At 46.5% G+C, this 20,731-nt stretch overlaps 1 long non-coding RNA gene across 4 annotated transcripts; it reads left to right on the top strand.

The window, feature by feature from the left end:
- Window positions 1–8,460: 8,460 nt before the first annotated feature.
- Window positions 8,461–14,651, top strand: LOC124661420. Of its 4 annotated transcripts, none has more exons than XR_006990190.1 (7): window positions 8,461–8,552; window positions 8,651–8,782; window positions 9,157–9,312; window positions 10,281–10,546; window positions 10,801–12,767; window positions 12,999–14,118; window positions 14,212–14,651. It is a non-coding gene; the product is annotated as an uncharacterized LOC124661420 (long non-coding RNA). The 4 variants fall into 4 exon arrangements; XR_006990189.1 differs by having other exon boundaries at window positions 9,157–10,546; window positions 10,801–12,083; window positions 12,724–12,767; XR_006990188.1 differs by having other exon boundaries at window positions 9,157–10,546; window positions 14,073–14,118.
- Window positions 14,652–20,731: the final 6,080 nt, after the last annotated feature.

Genomic DNA, 20,731 nt, shown 5'->3' with positions numbered 1-20,731 from the left:
TAAACTATGTCCGCCGAACTCCGGGTGGACGACTGGAAATACGGTACTCCCCACAACTTTATTTCGTCCAATCCAGCGATTGTTTCGTTCGGATTTCGTCGTGGGCAGGCGAGTGGAGATGCTCTAATGGATGGAGTACTTGTTACTTCCTGGTAGATTACTGGAAATCTGATGGTGCTTTATTTATTTTGTTACCTTTATTTCAGTTATCACCACTTACTCCCATCGTGGAAAATATAAATGAGAGTAAAATACTTTCTAACAAAGACTGGAACGATCTCCTATATGGTGTCTTGGCGCGTTAGACCAAGTGCTGAGCATAAAACCTCAAAAGACGGATGCTAGCTGATGATATTCGTGGTATAATTCGGACAGAAGGAGGAATTGTGGTGCTGCCGTGATTTGATGATGAACTAAAAATGAGACAAGTACCTTTTGCAAATATATCTCAGACGAGCTAGCTTCCCCTTTTGTAACCTGACAAATCAACTATACTGCAATCCATCTCAGACGAGCTTGTAACCGGTGACCCAGACGTTCGCCGGCGGCGCCGCGTGGACGTACACGAACACCACGCTCCCGCCGGCGGCCACCGACGGAGCGGCGCCTGGGAGCACGTACCCGTACCGCGCCTTGTCGAGCCCCCACACTGGGCCGTAGAGCTTGGCGATGCCGATGTGCAGCTCGTGCGCAGTCTTGTTCGGGGACCTGTTGGTCACCGTCGCCACGTACCGGCGGAACGTCCGGCCCTTCTCCGTCCATGACCTCGTCGCCTTCTGCTCGATCGCCATCGGCGACGCGTGCTTATCTTCTACATCGGCGGCTGCAAGGTGCAACAAGAATCAGTCTCTCGGATTATGTAGTACTGAAATAACAAGAATCTCTGTAACTGAACCGAATCAAGAATGTCAGAATGTTTAGTACCAGCAAGTATGGAGGTCTGGTTGTCACGCTCGACTGCTGCGGTAGCAAGCTATGCACGAAAAGATCGAGACACAAATCAAACGATGCGGCTTGCTAGATAACCTCTGAAAACCTGTGTGCACACGAGGGCGTGAATATGCATGGGCGCAGGCGCATGCATCGAGCCTGCCAGCCTGGCTCTACTTGCGTTACACCCGCCGCGACGCATGCATGCATGTTCCACCACTTGATCGCGCGGTGGTTGTAGTAGAGGAAGGAGGCGGCTTCTGCTGGACCTGGACGGGGCGCGGAAGAAGCGCACTCTCGTACGTCTCGTACCTCCTCATCGCGGAAGGAGGGTCCACATCACGAATCGCCGCCTAGAGCTCGATCGTGTGATGGATACACACGTGACGGCCGGCCGGTTACGTCTCCTCGTCTCTTGAACCAAATAAACGTTACGACCGATTGATCCATAGTAGTAGTAGTACTATAGTACTACTCCTTACTATAGTAAATACACGTGTACGCGAGGGAGTATGTATTTGCTAGTCTACCATTTGATCGTCGTGGATCAAATACCAGTAAACGTAGTAAATAGTACTGTATAGTCTCCCATTTGATCTGATGACACCATGACCGATTGTCCATCGCCTACCAGGTCAAACCTCTTTTTTTCCTCCTTTCCTTTCTCTTCCAAAACAAAATAACGTGGGTTGGGTTGCCTCTGTTTCTCACGCGCGGCGATCCACCCGGGAATGCACACTCGTTGACTGACGGTCAAAAACACGTAGGAATTAATGGGCTCTTCTGCGGATGTGTCGCCGTCAAAAAGGATAGATCGAGACGTGACGGCCGGTTAATTCGCATCTCCTCGTCTTGAAACAAACAAACGCTCTCGTTTGCAGCAATAGAGGGGCGCACCTCGTCATCGCGCGCGCCCCGCAGCAATGGAGGAGTTCGGGAGTCGGTTGTTTTTCCTTTTCCCTTTTCCACGTGGTTTTTTTTTTTCTTTAAAAGAGGATGCATGGATTCACCCGAAAGGCAGAAGACGAGCACGCGGATGGCTGCTGCTCCGTACAAAAGGATGTCCCCTCGTTGACTCGTGTGATGGCTGCTGCTCCGTCAAAAAGGATCGATCTATCGATCGATCGATACAAACGTGACGGCCGATTGCTCCTGTGCATATATACGTCCATCTCTTCCAACACAAAATAATTAATTTCTTCGAACAAAAGTACGTGCGCATGCACTAGGGAATAAATCACCCCTCCCGGCCGGCCTAGCTCCTTTAACCCAAACAAAAAACAAACGTGACGACGGCCGGCATGCAAAGAGTAAATACACGCCACCAAAATAATATACTACTAGTAATACTAATACTACTGAGTATTTGTCAGGTCGTACGTACGGCGCGCGCCGGCCGCGGAAATTAATCTTAACCACACTCTACAAAATCGGGATCAAATACTAGCTACTCCACGTCGCTTTTACTTTTCTTCTTCGCTACTAGCTAGGAGTACGTAGTATGCTACTAGTACTACACTAGAACTATTCCCTCTCTCCGTCCCACCAAGTTGTCGGAGATTTCTAAAATTTTCTTTTATTTAGATATTATCCATATGCTATTCCTAAATAGTACATCTAAATTTTGGCAAATCTTCATGGGGGTGTTCACTGAAACCGGAGGGCGGTCTTCGGCATCAACGTAGGCAACTGATTGGTTGGCGATGTTGACGGTGACAGAACGGCACCGGCGACTTGCGGGGCGATGGCCTGCAATGTCGATTGAGCACTAGGATCCCTACAGGGAAATGGTGTGGTGTCGACGGTGTGGATCTATGTCGATGGCCAAAGGTTGGGGCCGTCAGCGTAGTCCACGGACGCCGAGGGTTGTAAGAACACCATCGGCACAACTACACCATCGGCATAGCTCCCGATATGCCGAGGGTCACTGGAGGTAATATTGAGATATGGTTTAATTGGGCACATCATTTTATGTGACCTAGTACCTACAAAAGGCCATTTGGTCAACTATATATCATTTTATGTGATCTAGTACCTACAAAAAGCCATTTGGTCAACTATATATCATTTTATGTGACCTAGTACCTACAAATGGCCATTTGGTCAACTATATATCAACCGAGGCCGGTCAAAGGGGTTGATCTGTAGGGCTCCCGGATTAGGGAATCGTCTACCAGGGGGAATATTGATGTATGATGGGCTAATTATTGGTACTACATATTCCAATGACCTAACACAAGACAAAAAAAAATGGAAAATTCCATGGGCCAACTAACATTGGAGGTCGATGAAAGGGGTAGATCTGCAGGGCTCCCGGATTAGAGTTTCGTCTACCATACGGAATACTGAGGTAGGATGGGCTAATTATTGGTACTACATGTTCCTATGACCTAACACAATACAAAGGAATAGAAAAGTCCATGAGTCAACTATCACTTGAGGCCGGTCAAAGGGGTAGATCTGCAGAGCTCCCAGATTAGGGTTTCATCTACAGGAGGTAATACTGAGGTATGATGTGCTAATTAGTGGTACTAAATGTCCGTTTGTGTTGTGTTATGTCATAGGGACATGTGGTCGCAAAGATGGATCCATACTATCTCAATATTCCCTGTGGTTCACCCCACCAGGGAGTTGCACCCTATACGTCATGGAACTGCCTAAGTGCCGTCAGCACATGTGCGTGAAACCGGACGCACCCAAGGATACAACATTGGATAAAACAACACCCCACCATGATATTGTACACACCATGTGTTCACACACAATTTTCTTGGGTCATTCCCACCCTCCAAGCTCGATTTTCAGGGAAAAACCCTAATCCGTTGACTGTGCGGTCTACAATATTGACTACACCCTAGCGGCGATGTCGTGGTGGCATTGTGCCTTAGTTTGTGTTGTGTTGTGTTAGGTCATAGGGACATATGGTGGAAATAATGGATCCATACTATCTCAAGATTCCCTCTAGTTCACCACACTCGGGAGTTACACCTTATACGTCCTAGAACATGCCTAAGTGTCATTAGCGCATGTGCGTGTAGCCGGACACACCCGGGGGTACAACATTGGATCAAAAAACACCCAACCATGCTAGTGTACACACCATGTGTTCACACACAATTTTTTTGGGTTATTCCCACCCTCCGAGGGTCGATTTCCAAGGAAACCCTAATCCGTTGACTGCGCGGTGTACAACATTGACTACACACCAGCGGCGATTCTGTGGTGGCATTGTGCCTTCGTTTGTGTTGTGTTAGGTTATAGGTACATGTGGTGGCAAGGATGGATCCATACTATCTCAAGATTCCCTCGGTTCACTTTAATGGGGAGTTCCACCCTATACGTCCTGAAACTGCCTAAGTGCCATAAGAACATGGGCGTGAAGCCGGACGCACCCGGGGGTACAACATGTTCCAATGACGTAGCATGTGCATTGTGGCGATGTCGTGGTGGCATTGTGCCTTAGTTTGTGTTGTCTTATGTCATAGGGAATATTGATGGGCTAATTATTGGTACTACATGTTCCAATGACCTAACACAACACAAAGAAATAGAAAATTTCATGGGTCAACTATCATCGGAGGCTGGTCAAAGGGGTAGATCTGCAAGGCTCCCGGATTAGGGTTTCATCTACCAGAGGGAATGTTGAGGTAGGATGGGCTAATTATTCATATGACCGCGCGGTCAACAGATTAGGGTTTCCATACAAATCGAGCCTCAGAGGGTGGGAATGACCCAAAACATTGTGTGTGAACACATGGTGTATACAGTAGCATGGTGGGGTGTTGTTTGATCCAATGCTGTACCCCCGAGTGCGCCCGACTTCATGCACATGCGCTGACGGCACTTAGGCACTTCCATGACGTATAGGGTGGAACTCCATGGTGGGGTGAACGAGAGGGAATATTGAGATAGTATGGATCCATTCTTGCTACCACATGTCCCTATTACCTAACACAACACAAACTAACATGTAGTACCAATAATTAGCCCATCATACCTCAGTATTCCATCCGGTAGACGAAACCCTAATCCGGGAGCCCTGCAGATCTACCCCTTTGACCGGTCTCCAATGATAGTTGACCCATGGACTTTTCTATTCCTTTGTATTGTGTTAAGTCATAAGAACATGCAGTACCAATAATTAGCCCATCCTACCTCAATATTCCCTCTGGTAGATGAAACCCTAATCCGGGAGCCTTGTAGATCTACCCCTTTGACCGGCCTCCAATGATAGTTGACCCATGGAATTTTCTATTTCTTTGTGTTGTGTTAGGTCATTGGAACATGCATGTAGTACCAATAATTATCCCATCCTACGTCAATATTCCCTATGACCTAACACAACACAACACAAACTAAGGCACAGTGCCACCACGACATCGCAGCTAGGGTGTAGTCAATGTTGTAGACCGCATGTTGTTTGGGTCATTTCCATCCTCTGAGGCTCGATTTTTAGGTAAATCCTAATCTGTTGACCGCGCGGTCTACAACATTCACTACACCCCAGCAGCGGCGCCGCGGTGGCACTGTGCCTTCGTTTGAGCTTGGTTAGGTCATGGATAATGTGGTGGCAAGTATGGATCCATACTATCTCAACATTGCCTCCGGTTAGCCCCTCCCGGAAGTTCCACCGTATACGTCCAGTAACATGCCTAAGTGTCGTTGGTGCATGTGCGTGTAGTCGGACGCACCCGGGGTAAAACATTGGATCAAACAACACCCCCACCATGCTAGTGTACACACCATGTGTTCACACACAATTGTTTGGGTCATTCCCACCCTAGGAGGCTCGATTTCCAGGGAAACACTAATCCATTCACCGCGCGGTCTACATCATTGAATACACCCCAGCGGCGGTGCCGCAGTGGCATTGTGCCTCTGTTTGTGTTGTGTTAGGTCATAGGGACACGTGGTGGAAATAATGGATCCATACCATCTCAAGATTCCCTCTGGTTCACCCCGCCTGGGAGTTCCACCCTATACGTCGTGGAACATGCCTAAATGCCATCAGCGCATGTGCATGTAGTCGGACGCAACCGGGGGTACAATATTATGTCAAACAACACCCTAACATGCTATTGTACACACCATGTGTTCACACACAATTTTTGGGGCCATTTCCACCCTACGAGGCTCGATTTCCAAGGAAACCCTAATCCGTTGGCCGTGGTCTACAACATTGACTACACCCAAGCGGCGGTGCTGTGGTGGCATTGTGCCTTTGTTTGTGTTGTGTTAGGTCATAGGGACATGTAGTGGTAAAGATGGATCAGTACTATCTCAAGATTCCCTACGGTTCACCCCACCGGGGAGTTCGACCCTATACGTCCTAGAACTGCCTAAGTGCCGTCAGCGCATGTGCGTGGAATGACTAGTGTCACGGCAGCAATTCATGTAGTTGATAACGCCCCTTTCAACGTGAGGGGCACATGAAATCTGGGTGATGCATAAAATGATTCGACAAGAGGGCACGTGGAATGGCGTGATGCAACGTAGTCATCAACCCTACTAAGGGAGGAGCGGTTGAGAGAACAGGAGGGATGGAGGCTTTAACGGCAACACGAGAATTAAGTGTGGCATTTACTTTATGCCACCATACTTTTGGGAACCCTTAATTATTACCATATTGTATTGTGCATTGTGATCATATCTTTCCATATGGTCCGAAATTCCATGCATCTTGGGATACCAATTATCTCATGCGCGCCAACTCATAAAATTAAATTCTTGTGCCACACGAGAGCTAGAGGTACATGATGTGTTGGCAACTTGTGTGACGACACCAAATAAGGTCCTCGAGGAAGCACAGAGGAGATGCGACGCGTGGAATGACTAGTGTCACGCCACCAATTCATGTAGTTGATAATGCCCCTTTCAAGGTGAGAGGCACATGAAATCATAGGTGATGCATAAAATGATCCGACAAGAGGGAGCGTGGAACCCTTATTACTGTATTGTAATGTGTATTGTGATCATCTCTACCCATCGGGTCCAAAATTCCATGCATCGATCTTGGGATACCAATTATCTCATGTGCGCCAACTCATAAAATTAAATTCTTGTGCCACACGAGAACTAAGGTACGTTAATCCATTCACGAGAAATAAAGCGTTTAATTTCCTTTTCCTTTTTCTCTTCCAACATAAAAAGCTTTTGACTTTCCTCTCCTTGCGCGCAGGAAATCACGCCACCTTGTTCCCCTTTCTTTCTACTCCTCCATCACATGAAAGTTGTCTCACATTTGTCTAAATTTTAAACATATGTAGATGCCAAATAGTATTTAGACACATCCAAATTTTGACAAACATCTGACATGTTTCTACGGGATGGACAGACTATATATGTCTTGCTCGGAAAAAGGTGCCCCTGGAGGGAATACATTGATCGGTAACATTTTTCTCTGTCTCACCAAACGGCACAACGCAATGGTGTAGATCCAACCCATTTTTTTAGAATCTAAAGTACATTCCCTGGATCCGACCAATGATTTCTTATATTTGCAAAAAAAAAAAAAACAGAACGACTATCTAAATTTAAATAAATCTAAGACAAACCTTGTCGGACCCGGAGAATATTTTGTTTTACCCAATTTTATCCATCAGCGCATAGCTGACGATTTCAACAGCTAGTTGCTCCTTCTTCGGCAAGTCGATTCATTCAACCTTTTGACATCTCTAATTTCTTTCCCAATCAAACAACAAAGAAATCTCCCGGTACTACGTACTAATCTACATACAAAATTCGTTTTCCAAGCTGATGCCAAACGCATGAAGATCTTGAAGCATTCTCCTTTTAGTTTTCAACGAGAGGCCTAAATTTGGCTCAAACCAAACCGGCCAGCCCTTGGAAAAGAGAGATGTGAGGAGCGTGGTGTGTGTCGTTGGATGTTAGGAGAATGGACGGACAAGATAGGAATCCATGGGATGTTGGCATGGATTGATGACATGGCAGGAAGAATCTCACCCACCGCGAAATATTTGGCGCGTCAAACTGAGCGGGACCCCAAATTTTGGGCTCAGCGGCCGCGCGATGAAATCCAAAAAATTCCCCACCCATACTAAATTGAGGTGCAGACCAGAACCAGAGGAGAGCACAAGACCCGTTCGCCTCGCCTCGCTCTCTCCCCAATCCCCATCCCTTTCTCCGGCCGCCACCGCGCCGCCTTTCTCCGGCCGCCCAACCCTCTCCCCCGTCTCCGCTGCTCATGGCGACCTCCACCCACCACGACGGCGCGTCCCCGCGCCTGCATCCACGCATTTGCGTTCCATCTAAATCCCCACCTCCTCCCTCTGCGACCGCGCCGCCGCTCGGTCTTGACGCCGTTCGCCGGCCGCCCACCACTGTCCCACCCGAATCCCGCCACGACGGAGCATCCGCGCATCCGGGAAGGGCCAGAAGCTCGACTCCCGGCTGGCCTCGCCGGATGCTGGCCCCTAACTCGCGCCGCCCCCAGCAAACCCTGTCCTCAAGCAGGAGTCGAACAAGCAACATGTGAAGGGGACGGCGCCGCCGCGTCTGCTGCAGCGCCGCCGTCCGACTGGCCGCCCCGCCAACAGAAGCCCGCCTCCGTCCTCCCTCTACCGACGGCCCTAAAGCTTTTCCTCCGCCTCCTCTTTGACAAGGTAGAACCTATTCATCGATTTACCTCGTTCATGACCTGCTTGCGTCGGATCCGCCCTACCCAAACTGAATCATGTTTTCTTTGATTTCGATTTTGCAGAGGCTACGTTTCTGTTCCGGTGGTGGTGCCCTTCGATGGTCGTGCTATGGTGCTGGTGCCCTCCACGTCGTCAGGATGCTACTGCTGGTGTCCACCACGACTCGCTGCACCCTGGCGTCCACCCCTGGGAAGGTCTATTTCCACCCTTCCCTATTTTCCTAGGACTGCGCTCTTATGTACATATACAGAGATGTGACTGACGAGCGAATCGTGCTACTATACCTAAAGAATGCATTTTCTGTTTGCTTGTTCTAGTTAGGTGCATATCTTGTACGTTGGATCGTCCTATGCTGGTTTCTTCATATAGCAATCAGATGTTTAGATCCTCAATCTGCTATGTGATCAGTTTACTGCTCCTTGTCTGCATTTCCGCATATCCGTCACTATCACGAATACCACAAATATGTTGATGCATTAGTTTGTCAAAATATTGACCCATATAGGTGAAATCGCAGAACCAGATAAACACCTTCTCATGCTTTCTTTGCTTTGATTCGATTTTGCAGAGGCTATGTTGTGGTGTTGTTGCGGTGGTGGTGCCCTCCGACGGTGGTGCTCTGGTGGTGGTGCCCTCCTCCAGAGCTCCAGCCACCGTCCACGTCGCCAGGATGCTGCTGCCGGTGTCCATGACCTGCTGCACCATGGCGTCGCCCCCTTGGAAGGTCTATGTTGACCCTGCCCTGCCCTATTTTCCTAGGACCGCCCTCTTATGTATGTTTGCAGAGATGTGACCGACGAGTGAATCGTGCTCCTGCACCTAAAGAACTTTCCTATGAATGAGTGCAAGTGCTGTAGATTGCTTAATTGGAATCAATGAAAGAAAGAGATCTGGTAGATCTCAATCACCAAGAATATTTTCTTTGTGGCTTTTTATGCTGGGACTGAACTTTGAACATAGTTTGTTTGGAGCATTCAGTGCGAATTTCGCAAATGCGGCTAAGACAGCCTTCACTGTATTATTTGTTGCTGTTTGTCATTTCTCAGGTTTTAGTTCAGCCCCAAATGGATGTACTCTTCTTGGTATCTAGGCCTAAAATATATGTGAAGTTTGAATTGCTTTATTTGATATAGTGGTGTACATGCTTCTCTGGTCCTGCTGGATCACATTTCGTTTGTTTTAACTTCTGTTTTGTGGATTGTTTCAAGTTACTTGTGTTTTAGAGCTTTGCTTCACTCGTCTTATACACCCACCAAAAGAGAAGAGAATGGAAAATACATAGTAGATATAGATGATTCAATCACCGCTAAACATATGTTAGATCTTGAGAGTTCTTTCAACCTTGTATGCAACGATTTTTATTTTGATATCTGAACTTTTAAAATATATTGAAACACAATGATGACAAGTGTGTGATTTCAGAACTTGCAGTGCCTGTGCTTTCAGAACTGCTGCTGCGTGTGTCTCGTTTTGTGTTTGATGTTTCAAAGCGACGTGTGGCTGCTTGAAGGACCCTCCTTTGTTTTGCAATTACACACATAGTTGGTACTAGTTGATGATTTGTACTTCATGCCTGTACACTTGTGTCAACTGAGGATTAACAGTTAATCTGATTTTAATGGGATCTTTCTCTTAGTAGTAGTTTCTCCTTATGAAGCTATCTATTCATGCAGAAATTGTTGTCCATTGCAGAGATGCTAGAGTGCAAAGAAACCTTTGACCTGCTTCTCCCTTGTCTCCTCATGTGTTCTGCATCTAATAGGAATGGCCCTGTTTCTACTAATATTCTCAGTGTCCAAATACATGCTGTTTTCCTTAGTTTGATCTTCTGCAATTTGTTCTTTTATAAAGTTAACTAACCATTGTTTTTGTTCTTGCTGAGGAAAACAAGGAGGACAGCGAGCTGAAGCTTGCAGGCTGATGCATCTATGACTTGGAAGGAGACTACGAGACACCAGGTGCTCGCAATCAATATATCTCTAATATATGTATGGTGACAGTGCATTGAGACTCCAGATCTGATAACACAAACATTTGTCTATTGATGTGTTTTATTTAACTGTCTTGGGATGAATTTGTGTTGCTGGTTTGCATCAGCACTCGTTGTTTTTGTGCGGCGGAAACTTTCGTTGATGTTTTGGGTTGTGCTGGCTGCACTAGTATAATAGTATTACTGTGTGAACTGAAGCATATATATATGTTTGCGGTGCAGGTGTGAATGTACATAAAAGGAGCAAAATCATGCCGACATTTTCCATGACATGCAGGTTGTATTCTCATTATTTGCTATTTCTGTTGTGGTTCCAAGTAGTAGATATATACTGTCATGCTGCGTTTAGGGACATGATTCTTGAGCCGAAAAATGTTTTTCTTGTGCCTTTTTATGTTGGGACTGAACTTTGAGCATAGTTTGTTTGGAGACTGCAGCTAAGGTAGCCTTCACTGTATTAGTTGTTGTTTGTCATTTCTCAGGTTTTTCTTCTTCTTTTGAGCTGTCATTTCTCAGGTTTTAGTTCAGCCCCAAATGGATGTACTCTTCTCGGTATCTAGGCCTCAATATATGTGAAGGCTTCTTTGGTCCTGCTGAATCACAGTTCATATGGTTTAAACTTCTGTTTTGTGGATGGTTTCAAGTTACTTGTATTTTACAGCTTTGCTTCACTCGTCCATCAACAAGAGAAGAGAGTCGAAAATACATAGTAGATATAGATGATTCAACCATCACAAATCACTAGATGAGTTGAAAATGTTAGATCTGAGCAGTTTTTTCAACCTGCAATACAAAAAGATTTTTATTTGATATCTGAACTTTTTAAATATGTGGAAGTACAACGATGACAAGTGCTTGTGATTTCGACTTGCAGCAGCTCTGCTTTCAGACCTGCTGCATGCATGTCTCGATTTTTTGTTTGATGTTTCAAATCTGATGTGTGGCTTCTTGAAGGATCCTCCTTTGTTATGAAATTACACACATAGTTGATACTAGGTGATGATTTGTAGTTCATACCTGTACACTTGTGTCAGTGAGGATTACCAGGTCATCTGATTTGAATGGCACCTTTCTCTTAGTAGTAGTTTCTACCCATGAAGCTATCTTAAAGTGTTTTGCACTTGCATTTGTACTATGCATGAGTGAGGTATGTATTTGCAATTCAACATGATGTTCTGTCCATCTCTGGTTTTCTTGTTACCTAATGATGCTAGCTGTACCTTGTGTTGCGATGCAAGTTGTTTTCTTATTTACTGTCATATTTTAATCAGTTCCAACAAAGAAAATAAAATAAACACACGCTGGGTATTGACACTGCTAGGGCTGGCCCTGTTTCTACTAATATTCTCAGTGTCCAAATACACGCTGTTTTCCTTAAAGTTTGGTCTTTTATGAAGTTAACTAACCATTGTTTTTTGTTCTTGCTGAGGTTAACAAGGAGGATAGCGAGCTGAATCATGCAGGCTGATGCATCAATGACTTGGAAGGATACTAGGAGACACCAGGTGCTCGCTATCAATCTATCTGATATATATATGGTGTGAATGCATCGAGATTTTAGATCCGATAACTCAAGCATTCATCTGTTGATGGTTTTTATTGAACTTTCTTTGAATGGATTTGTGTTGCTGGTTTGCATCAGCATTCGGTGATGTTGGTTGTTTTTGGTGCTGTGGAAACTTTTGTTGATGTTTTGGGTTGTCCTGGATGCACTAGTATAGTAGTATTAGTGTGTGAACCGTAGCATATATATGTTTGCTGCGTAGGTTTGGATGTCCAAAAATTCAGTGGCATCATTTCCTCGGTCGTTCTTGTGTTATTTAGCGGGTTAATTTCCTACTGCGGGTTGTTGGATTCAGCTTGAACCTTATTTAACTTTGCTGCTGCTATCTAGCTTTGTTTGACCTGATGAAATGAATGATGTATGGGATGGGAGTCTCTTAGAAGTGACAATTTGGTCACTGATTTATTCCTGATGTTGCTATGATGAAAAGCGTCTATTTTCTCTTGGATTTGTATCTCACTTCGTGCATTGTTTTCTCTCTCAAGTATCCATGAACATTCTGGCTTTTTTGCCCAGTATTATGTTTCTTAACTCTGTCAAATTGATGACTGTACCTTACTCATTATTTTGTCAAATGGAAGCTACATGGAAGAAGGAACGAGGACAAGTTGAAGCAATCTTGTTGGTATGTTACTTTCTTGCTTTGGTCTACATGGAACTGTGTTGCTGATGGTTTGTTTCTTTGGTCTATATTATTCTGTCATTCTGGGCTTGTGGCTGGGCTTGCTGTGCAAATTCGAATTTTTCTAGTATTTTTGGGCATTATCTTGGTTTAGTTGGATTCCCGTGATGCCTTGATGTAATCTGGAGCTTGGATGCATTTTGAGGTTTGATCTGTCATGCTACCGTGTTATAGGTACTTTGGATCAAGACAGTGCTTTGGAGGATGAGATGACTGTGGGGATTAATTTAGTAGCAAGGACAGGGGCACAACTCCCACCTTCCATGCTGCCCGGCCCCTTCGATGTCCAAGTTGTCGCAGCTGCTGCCGACGCTTTGGTCGTGGCCTAAACAATGTCTTGGTCCTCTTGTGATGTCGAGCAGTCGTTGACATGGTAGTAATATGCATGCAGTCTTGTGATGCTCCAGGTTGAGGAGATCGTAATAGCAGTAGCACTAGATGTTGTTTCCTTCACTGCAGCGGTTTGGTTTTCCTACATGGCCATGCACACTTTATCTTTTGATGTGCTCTAGAATGTCCGAAAAAGATTGAAACTCTTGGCCAAAATTTCTGTGACCGCTAGTGTCATCATGACTGCTGCTAGCTTTCGCTGTGTGATAAAAACATCTGAAAACCAGTGCCCGAATTTCGAGGACACCCAAATTTAGGTGCAGTAGTACTGTCTATATGGAGCTATCTTGGTTTACTAATTGGATTAATGAATTGACTGAGAGCGCTCTGAAATCTTAACTTTATTCTTCCGTATACAACATAGAAAGGAAGGGCAGCTATTTCCATCCGTCGGTCTGATCGATGCTAGGGTACCTTGCCACAACCCGGTCTGCGATGAAGTCAGATAGTGACTCCATTGAGCCCAAGAGCGAACGACCCTTGTCTCCTATTTTGGTACAAATTCAGCCCAGCGCCTTCATTTCTTATTTTGAAACATCCACAGGCTCCATATAGGCAGTACTACTGCACCTAAAAAAACAAAAGTACCCACAAACTGAGCTGGCCTATTCATTAACTTAATAACGTACCTGGCAACTATGAGAGCTACATGAGATTTCAGATTCGATAACACAAACATTCGTATGTTGATGTGTTTTATTTAACTGGATTTGCATTGCTAGTTTACATCAGCATTCGGTGATGTTTGTTGTTTTTGGTGCCGCGGAAACTTTCGTTCATGTTTGGGTTGTGCTGGCTGCACTAGTATAGCACTAGTAATACTGTGTGAACTGAAACATATATATGTTTGCTGTGCAGGTTGAATGTCCAAAAAAAAGGGGCAAAGGTCATTATCTGCCTGCAGGTTGTATTCTCATTATTTGCTATTTTCTTGGTTGGTATTATCGGTCCTGATTATTAGACGTTGAACAAACTTTGTTGCTCTGGTGATGTGCAGGGGGAGATGACCAACACAGTGTGGATCAACGAGTGGCTGGAGCTGGGTAAGGTAGCACGACACTGGTCCCAAGGCAGGTTTTCTCTATCTCCTCCATGCTTTTGTGTTCCATGTGAATTTTACGAGTGGCTGAACTCTGTTGTAGTTCCAAGCAGTAGATATATACTGGGATGCTAAGTTTAGGGACATGGTTCTTAAGCAATTCGAAGTAATGCCTTGTGGCTGGGCTTGCTGTGCAAATTCAAATTTCCTAGCGTTTTTGGGCATCATCTTGGTTTAGTTGGATTCCAACGTGAAAATTGTATCCAAAATGCTGCATTGCTTTAATCTGGGGCTTAGTTGATGAGCTAGGCTGCTGGTTTGAATGTCTCTAGAGGTTTGCCTGGATGCATTTGAATGTCTCTAGAGGTATTCTCTGGTTTGATCTTCCATGCTACTGTGGTACAGGTAACTTGGATGAAGTCGGTGCTTTGGAGGACAGGGGTGCAACTCCCTCCCCGCACCCCTTCTATGTTGTCGCAACTGCTGCCACCGCTTTGGCCATGGCCTAAAAAATGACTTGGTCCTCTTGTGATGTCGAGAAGTCATTGACATGATAGTAACATGCATGCATTCTTGTGATGCTCCAGGTTGATTAGCTTGTAATAGCAGTAGCACCAAGTGTCGTTTCCTTGGATGCAGCTTTGATTTTCTTACTTGGCCTTGTGCACTACTTGTATATTTTTTACCCTGTGCTCTGGAACATCTGGAAAGATTAAAGGTCATGACCAAATTTTCTGTCATTGCTTGTGTCATCTCTTAATGGACTGCTGCTGTTAGCTTTTAGATCTGTTTGCTGTGTCCCAAATTTCGATGACACATGGAGCTATCTTGGCTGATTTATTTGGTTACACGAATTGACTGTTTTCTTCCTTGATGAGCTAGGCTGCTAGTTTGAATGTCTCTAGAGGTTTGCTTGGATGCATTTTGAGGTTTGATCTGTCATGCTACCATGTTACAGGTACCTTGGATCAAAGACAGTGCTTTGGAGGATGAGATGACTATGGGGATTAATCAAACAGCAAGGACAGGGGTGGAACTCGCACCTTCTATGCTGTCTGGCCTCTTCGGTGTAATCTGGAGCTTATTTGATTAACTAGGATGCTAGTTTGTATTTCTCTAGAGTTTTGCTGGGATGCATTTGAATGTCCCTAGAGATTTTTGAGGTTTGATCTGCCATGCCACTGTGTTACAGGTAGGTTGGTTCAAGTCGGTTCTTTGGAGGAGTTGATGACTGCGAGGATTTATTAAGCAGCGGGGACAGGGGCAACTCCCTGCCTGGGCCGCTTTGGTGCCCAAGCTGTCGCAGCTACTGCTGCTTTGGCGGCGTCCTAGAAAATGTCTTGTAATGCTCCAAGTTGAGGAGCTTGTAATAGCAGTAGCACTAAGTGTCGTTTCCTTGGCTACACTTGTATATTGTTTGCTCTATGCTCTTGAAGGGTCAGAAAAGTTTAAAGGTCATGGCCAATATTCTTTGACTGCTAATGTCATCTCATAGTTGACTACTGCTTGCTGCTTTTAGCTTTCAGATCTGTTTGTTGTGCGATGAAAAGTCTGAAAACTAGTGCCAAAATTTTGAGTACACTTGGAGCTATGTTGGCTTATTTTTTGGGTTTAATGAATTGACTGTTTTCTGCATTGAGACAGCGCCCTGAAATCTGCTACTTATTCTTCCTTATACGGCAGTCGATTGAAACGGATGCCCAGCTATCTTCTATTCTATCCATTGGTCAGGTCGATGATGGGTTTTTCCTTCCGCTCCTCGGTCTGCAACAAAGTCCGGCTGAGTTACACCATCCAGCCCAGGAGCAAACGACAGCATATTTTGGACCAAATTTAGCCCCGAGCCTTCTCCTATTTTGAAACATCGGCTCAGTACCGGTAGTACTAGTACACCTATAAAATGTACCACTACTGACGTACGTACAAACTGAGCTGGCCAATTCATTACATCAAGTTAATAACGTCCCTGGCAACTATGAGAGCTACATGAAATTGAAAGTGATGCATCATATGACCCGACAACATGGCGAGTGGAAAAGCATGACGTAGCACACTCGTCGCCCCTTATCAAGCCTAGAAATCTTGTGAAAAAAAAATCTTGCCACTTAGTGCAAATGAAATCCTCGGGACGTTAATCGTGAAAATCCCGTAAATCGCCGCCAATCTTCATGGACACGACTACGCGCCGCGTCACATGAAGGACACATTGAATGGGAGGTAATGTCAGAAATGGTGGGACGAGAGGGTGCACGGAACGGCGTGCTGTAGCATACTTGTGGGGACGTAAAAAGGCTCGAAAATCTCGAGGTACAAATCAGGCCACTTTTTTCGCGTGGCCCACCGGGTACGCAAATTCGGGCGTGAATATCCCCGGATCCTGACGGCGGCGTCGTGGCTTCCCCATGGCACGGGCGCGGGAGAGCGTGGGTAATCTCCGGACAGCCCGAGGCCGGCCGCGAGACGAGTGGCGTTAGGTAGTAGCGCATAAATCGAACCGGAAAGGAACGCGGCGTGTAGGCACCTCCGGACGCCGGTAAATGGCGCGCGCCCCGAAGCTAGCGCGTGGAGCGATCTGTAGTCATATTCTCCACGCGGTGAGGATGGTCTCGAAGGAGGCCTCGTGGAGAGGCGGCGCGTGGAATGTCGGGCGTCACGCCGCCAATCTTCATGCACACGACTACACGCCGCGTCACATGAAGGACACGTGGAATGGGAGGTGATGGTAGAAACAATGGGACGAGAGAGCGCGTGGAACGGTGTGCCGTGGCGTACTCGTGGGGACGTAAAAAGGCTCGAAATTCTCGAGGTAAAAATCCAGCCACTTTTTCCGCGTAGCCCAACTTGCGGGGCAGTTTCGGAGGCCGAGAGGCCAGAGACGGCCTCTTTTGGGCCGGGAGATTTTTTCGACGTGCCCTGGGGTCCGGCATCGCCGTAGTGCTTAGAGAATCTCCCGAAGTGTTAACTCGTGGAGTTCCCTAAAATCGCAAGCCCGGTCACCCGAGAAAACCCAACTTCTCGAGGCGGTTCCGACGCCTGGTCACACGCCCGATTCGGAGCTCGTACGCAACGGGCACGGCCTCGCCAAAGGGATGGGCACTTGCCTTCCCCACGAACGGAATAAGGTTCCTGAGGAGATGCGGCGCGCGGAATGACGGGTTTCACGTAAGGCACCGCATATTGTACATGCCCTAAATGCCACGCGCGTGCATGGAGAGCTGGAGCTTGATGGTGTGACGATGGCCAGTCAGTTCATTTGATCATCATGACAAGACAGGATGAGCGCCTTCAGGATCGCGAGAAACAGCGGCGAATGCACTAAATGCGTCACGCCCAAGCATGCATGCAGAGCTGCCGATGGCACGCACCTGAAGCGGCATTCGCCATAGGTTGTGCAGCATCATGTCGGAGAGCTGCTGCACGTCGACGGCCAGGTAGTTGACGATGACGCCGAGGCCGTGCCTGTGCTGCGACGCGCACGACGGCCCTTGCGGACGGTAGAGCGCCGTGATGAGCGCGCCCCGGACCTGCATCCCCAGCTTCTGGCACTGGAAGTTGTACTGGTAGCTGCACACCGCCTCCGCCGCTAGCACCAGCCTCATGAAGCCCACAACACGCGGAGGCGGCGGCGAGTTCCTCGAACATCCGACTATGATCGATGTCGTGACAGCCGCCGCGCGCCTCGGTGCCTTCCTCCTTCACCTCGATGACGGCCTCGTGCATCACGCTCTGCAGCGCGAGCCTCCTCCTTCCTTCAGCGGCGTCGTCCTCCGCCATGTCCGACAACTCGGCCTTGGCTAGGTCGAACGCCTCCTCGCGGTCCTCGGATGTGGCGGACACAAGTATCGTATATCCTAACTCCTAAGGAGGACGTGAAGCAGGTGAAGGAGAAGTCGGCGTAGGAGCGCTTGTGCATAAGACGACACGTGTGTTCTTGCCGAAAAATAAACATGAGTACTGGTTCAGTATTTCTACAGTGTGTCTTGCCTTTGTATACTGTATACATATCTTAGGAAGAAGGTGAAGAAGGTGAAGGAGAAGTTGGCGCGCTTCAAGCTTAGTAAACTAGAATTAGTTTGCTAGTACTTTTGTAGGGAGGAGGTGGCATAGTCACCAGCATCATCCAGACAGAGGAGGGAGACATCTATGCCAGTGTAGCCTCATGTCGTCCAATGTTGATCTCGTGGTCCCCGGATGTGGCAAACAGTGAACGAGAGGTCGGCGGAAGAGTGTGTGTATATAAAGTATATGATCCTCATATGTGATACATGGAGAACCAAAGTATGAGGATGCGTGTTCTTGCCGGAAAATAAAGGGGAGTAGTGTATTTGGTACTGGTTCTCGTATTCGTACGGTGTGTTTGTATAAACGAGGTAGTCCTTGTAGATACTTTCATGGTCACGTGAAGTAGCATGTCTTACGAGATCTATATTCTACCTGTCATGCAAACACCAGCCCACCATTCGAAATTGCTGTGGCCCAACTGAACAAGATGCAGTCCAATAGTGAAACGAGGGGACAGCTTTGGTTGTGTGGTTGGTGAAGCATTGCAATATTTAGTCCCACCTTGCTAAGCTAGATAGGATGAGAGCACCTTATAAGGGGGGCATTTTGTTGTCTTCTAGGTAGTAGTATAAGATGAGCTATATAGCTATATGGCGCGTGCGCTCGCGTGAATTTTCGCGACTTAAGACTTTGGACGCTTGGCGCGACGGCGCTACTAGCCAATCAGATTTAATTTTTTTAGTAGGCTGACTGAGTTCTTGCGCTGATAGTTTAGCCACGTTTAAGCAAGTGTCAATACTAATCTTGGTTCTCGACGGATATAGGAATGATCTAGGTTCACGACGGGGTAAAGGCTTAGTAAAGGAAATAGAATAGAGGTGTACTTGTTGTCTTGTTCATCGCAAACCACAAATGCACCTCTGTGTAAGCCTGAAGACTGAAGAAGTTTTTCGAGATTGATACAAAGGAAAAAAACCTAGGATTGGGTAGGCAAGTGTTACGAGCGGACGGTATGGGCGGGGCTTGCCCGTACCGATAACCTTTATTACTCTTGGAACCGACCTTTCGATCCTGGTTGACTTCGCTACATTTGTGATGAGATTATCATCGGTATTTGCTAGTTCCATTTTCCTTAAAACGTTATTTTCTGCATATCACACAAAAATAGAAGAGATTGCAAATCTTTACAATAATTAGTCATTAGTGGCACAAACAGTAAAGGTTTTCATAATTGAAGAGAAGATCTCTCCATAATGACTTATAGCAGCAGGCAGAAATAAAATCAGCACAAACAAGTAAAGGTTTTCCTTACCAATTCCACTTACCAATAGCGCTTCACTCCCCGACAAAGGCGCCGGAAAATAGTCTTGATGACCCACAAGTATAGGGGGTATCGTAGTACTTTCGATAAATAAGAGTGTCGAACCCAACGAGGAGCGAAGGTGTTGACAAGCAGTTTCGATGAAGGATTCACCGTAAATGCTCACGGACAAGTATTCAGGGGGTTTTGATGTAACAGATGAATAAAGTACAAGTAAGTAAAATGCGAGAGAAATAATTGCAGCGAGTGGCCCAATCCTTTTTAGCACAAAGGACAAGCCGGTTTGTTTACTTATAATGACCAAACGTCGTGTGGACCCTCGTAGTCGGCGACAGGAAAGCCAAATCCTGTCGATTTCCCTCCAATTTGCTTGCATATCCCCAAACTCTCCCGCCGAATTTGGCCATTCTCCTCCTCGTCTTCCAGTTCCAGTTCCCGTCCTCGTTGATCCATGGCGGCTTCCATGGTGTATTTCGCGGGTTCTTGCCAATTCTTTTTCTGGCCCCAGGGTTTCTTTTCGACCCATTGTTTCTTAGGACCTGCCCACGGCTGCGATCCGGTTCTCTGCCTCTGGCTGCCGCTGGCATCAGAGTTTTCTTGCACAGCAGCAACTTGCTGCGGTCTCGAGTGGCACCCGTTCGATGATGCCGAAATCGTCCACGGTACCTGCACTGGCTGTTGTGGTTGGTGTGGGTTTTTTCCTGCCACAGTCTCGGTTGGTTCCGCCAATTTTCCATGTGGGACTAAACATTGCTTTCACTCATCTTGCCACTCCGTTATGAGTTGCCATCAACTTGGATTCAAACACACATGAGCTGCCACATATATGGGTTTTGAAATTTATAGAAAAATCTGAAATACTACATGAGCCAAAGGGATTAGCCCATTTATTTCAACACTCCACATGGGAGGACGTGAACGTAGACATGGACCTCCGCATCATCGGGACATAGTATGTCCAATATGCAAGAAAGAAGGCCATGGCGCCAACTCATGTTGCTGGTGCTATGTGGACAACGACAACAACAATGACTCCTATGAGAAAGGAGCAAACACTGCCTATAGCTTTGATACAAATTGGTACTCGGACACATGCGCAACCGACCACATCACCGGCAACCTCGACAAACTGGTGATACGTGATAGTTACCATGG

Source organism: Lolium rigidum, chromosome 6, assembly GCF_022539505.1.
Source record: "Lolium rigidum isolate FL_2022 chromosome 6, APGP_CSIRO_Lrig_0.1, whole genome shotgun sequence".
Classification (NCBI taxonomy): Eukaryota; Viridiplantae; Streptophyta; class Magnoliopsida; order Poales; family Poaceae; genus Lolium; species Lolium rigidum.
The sequence above is the reverse complement of the archived record's forward strand: the minus strand, read 5'-3'. Positions and strand labels throughout refer to the sequence as shown.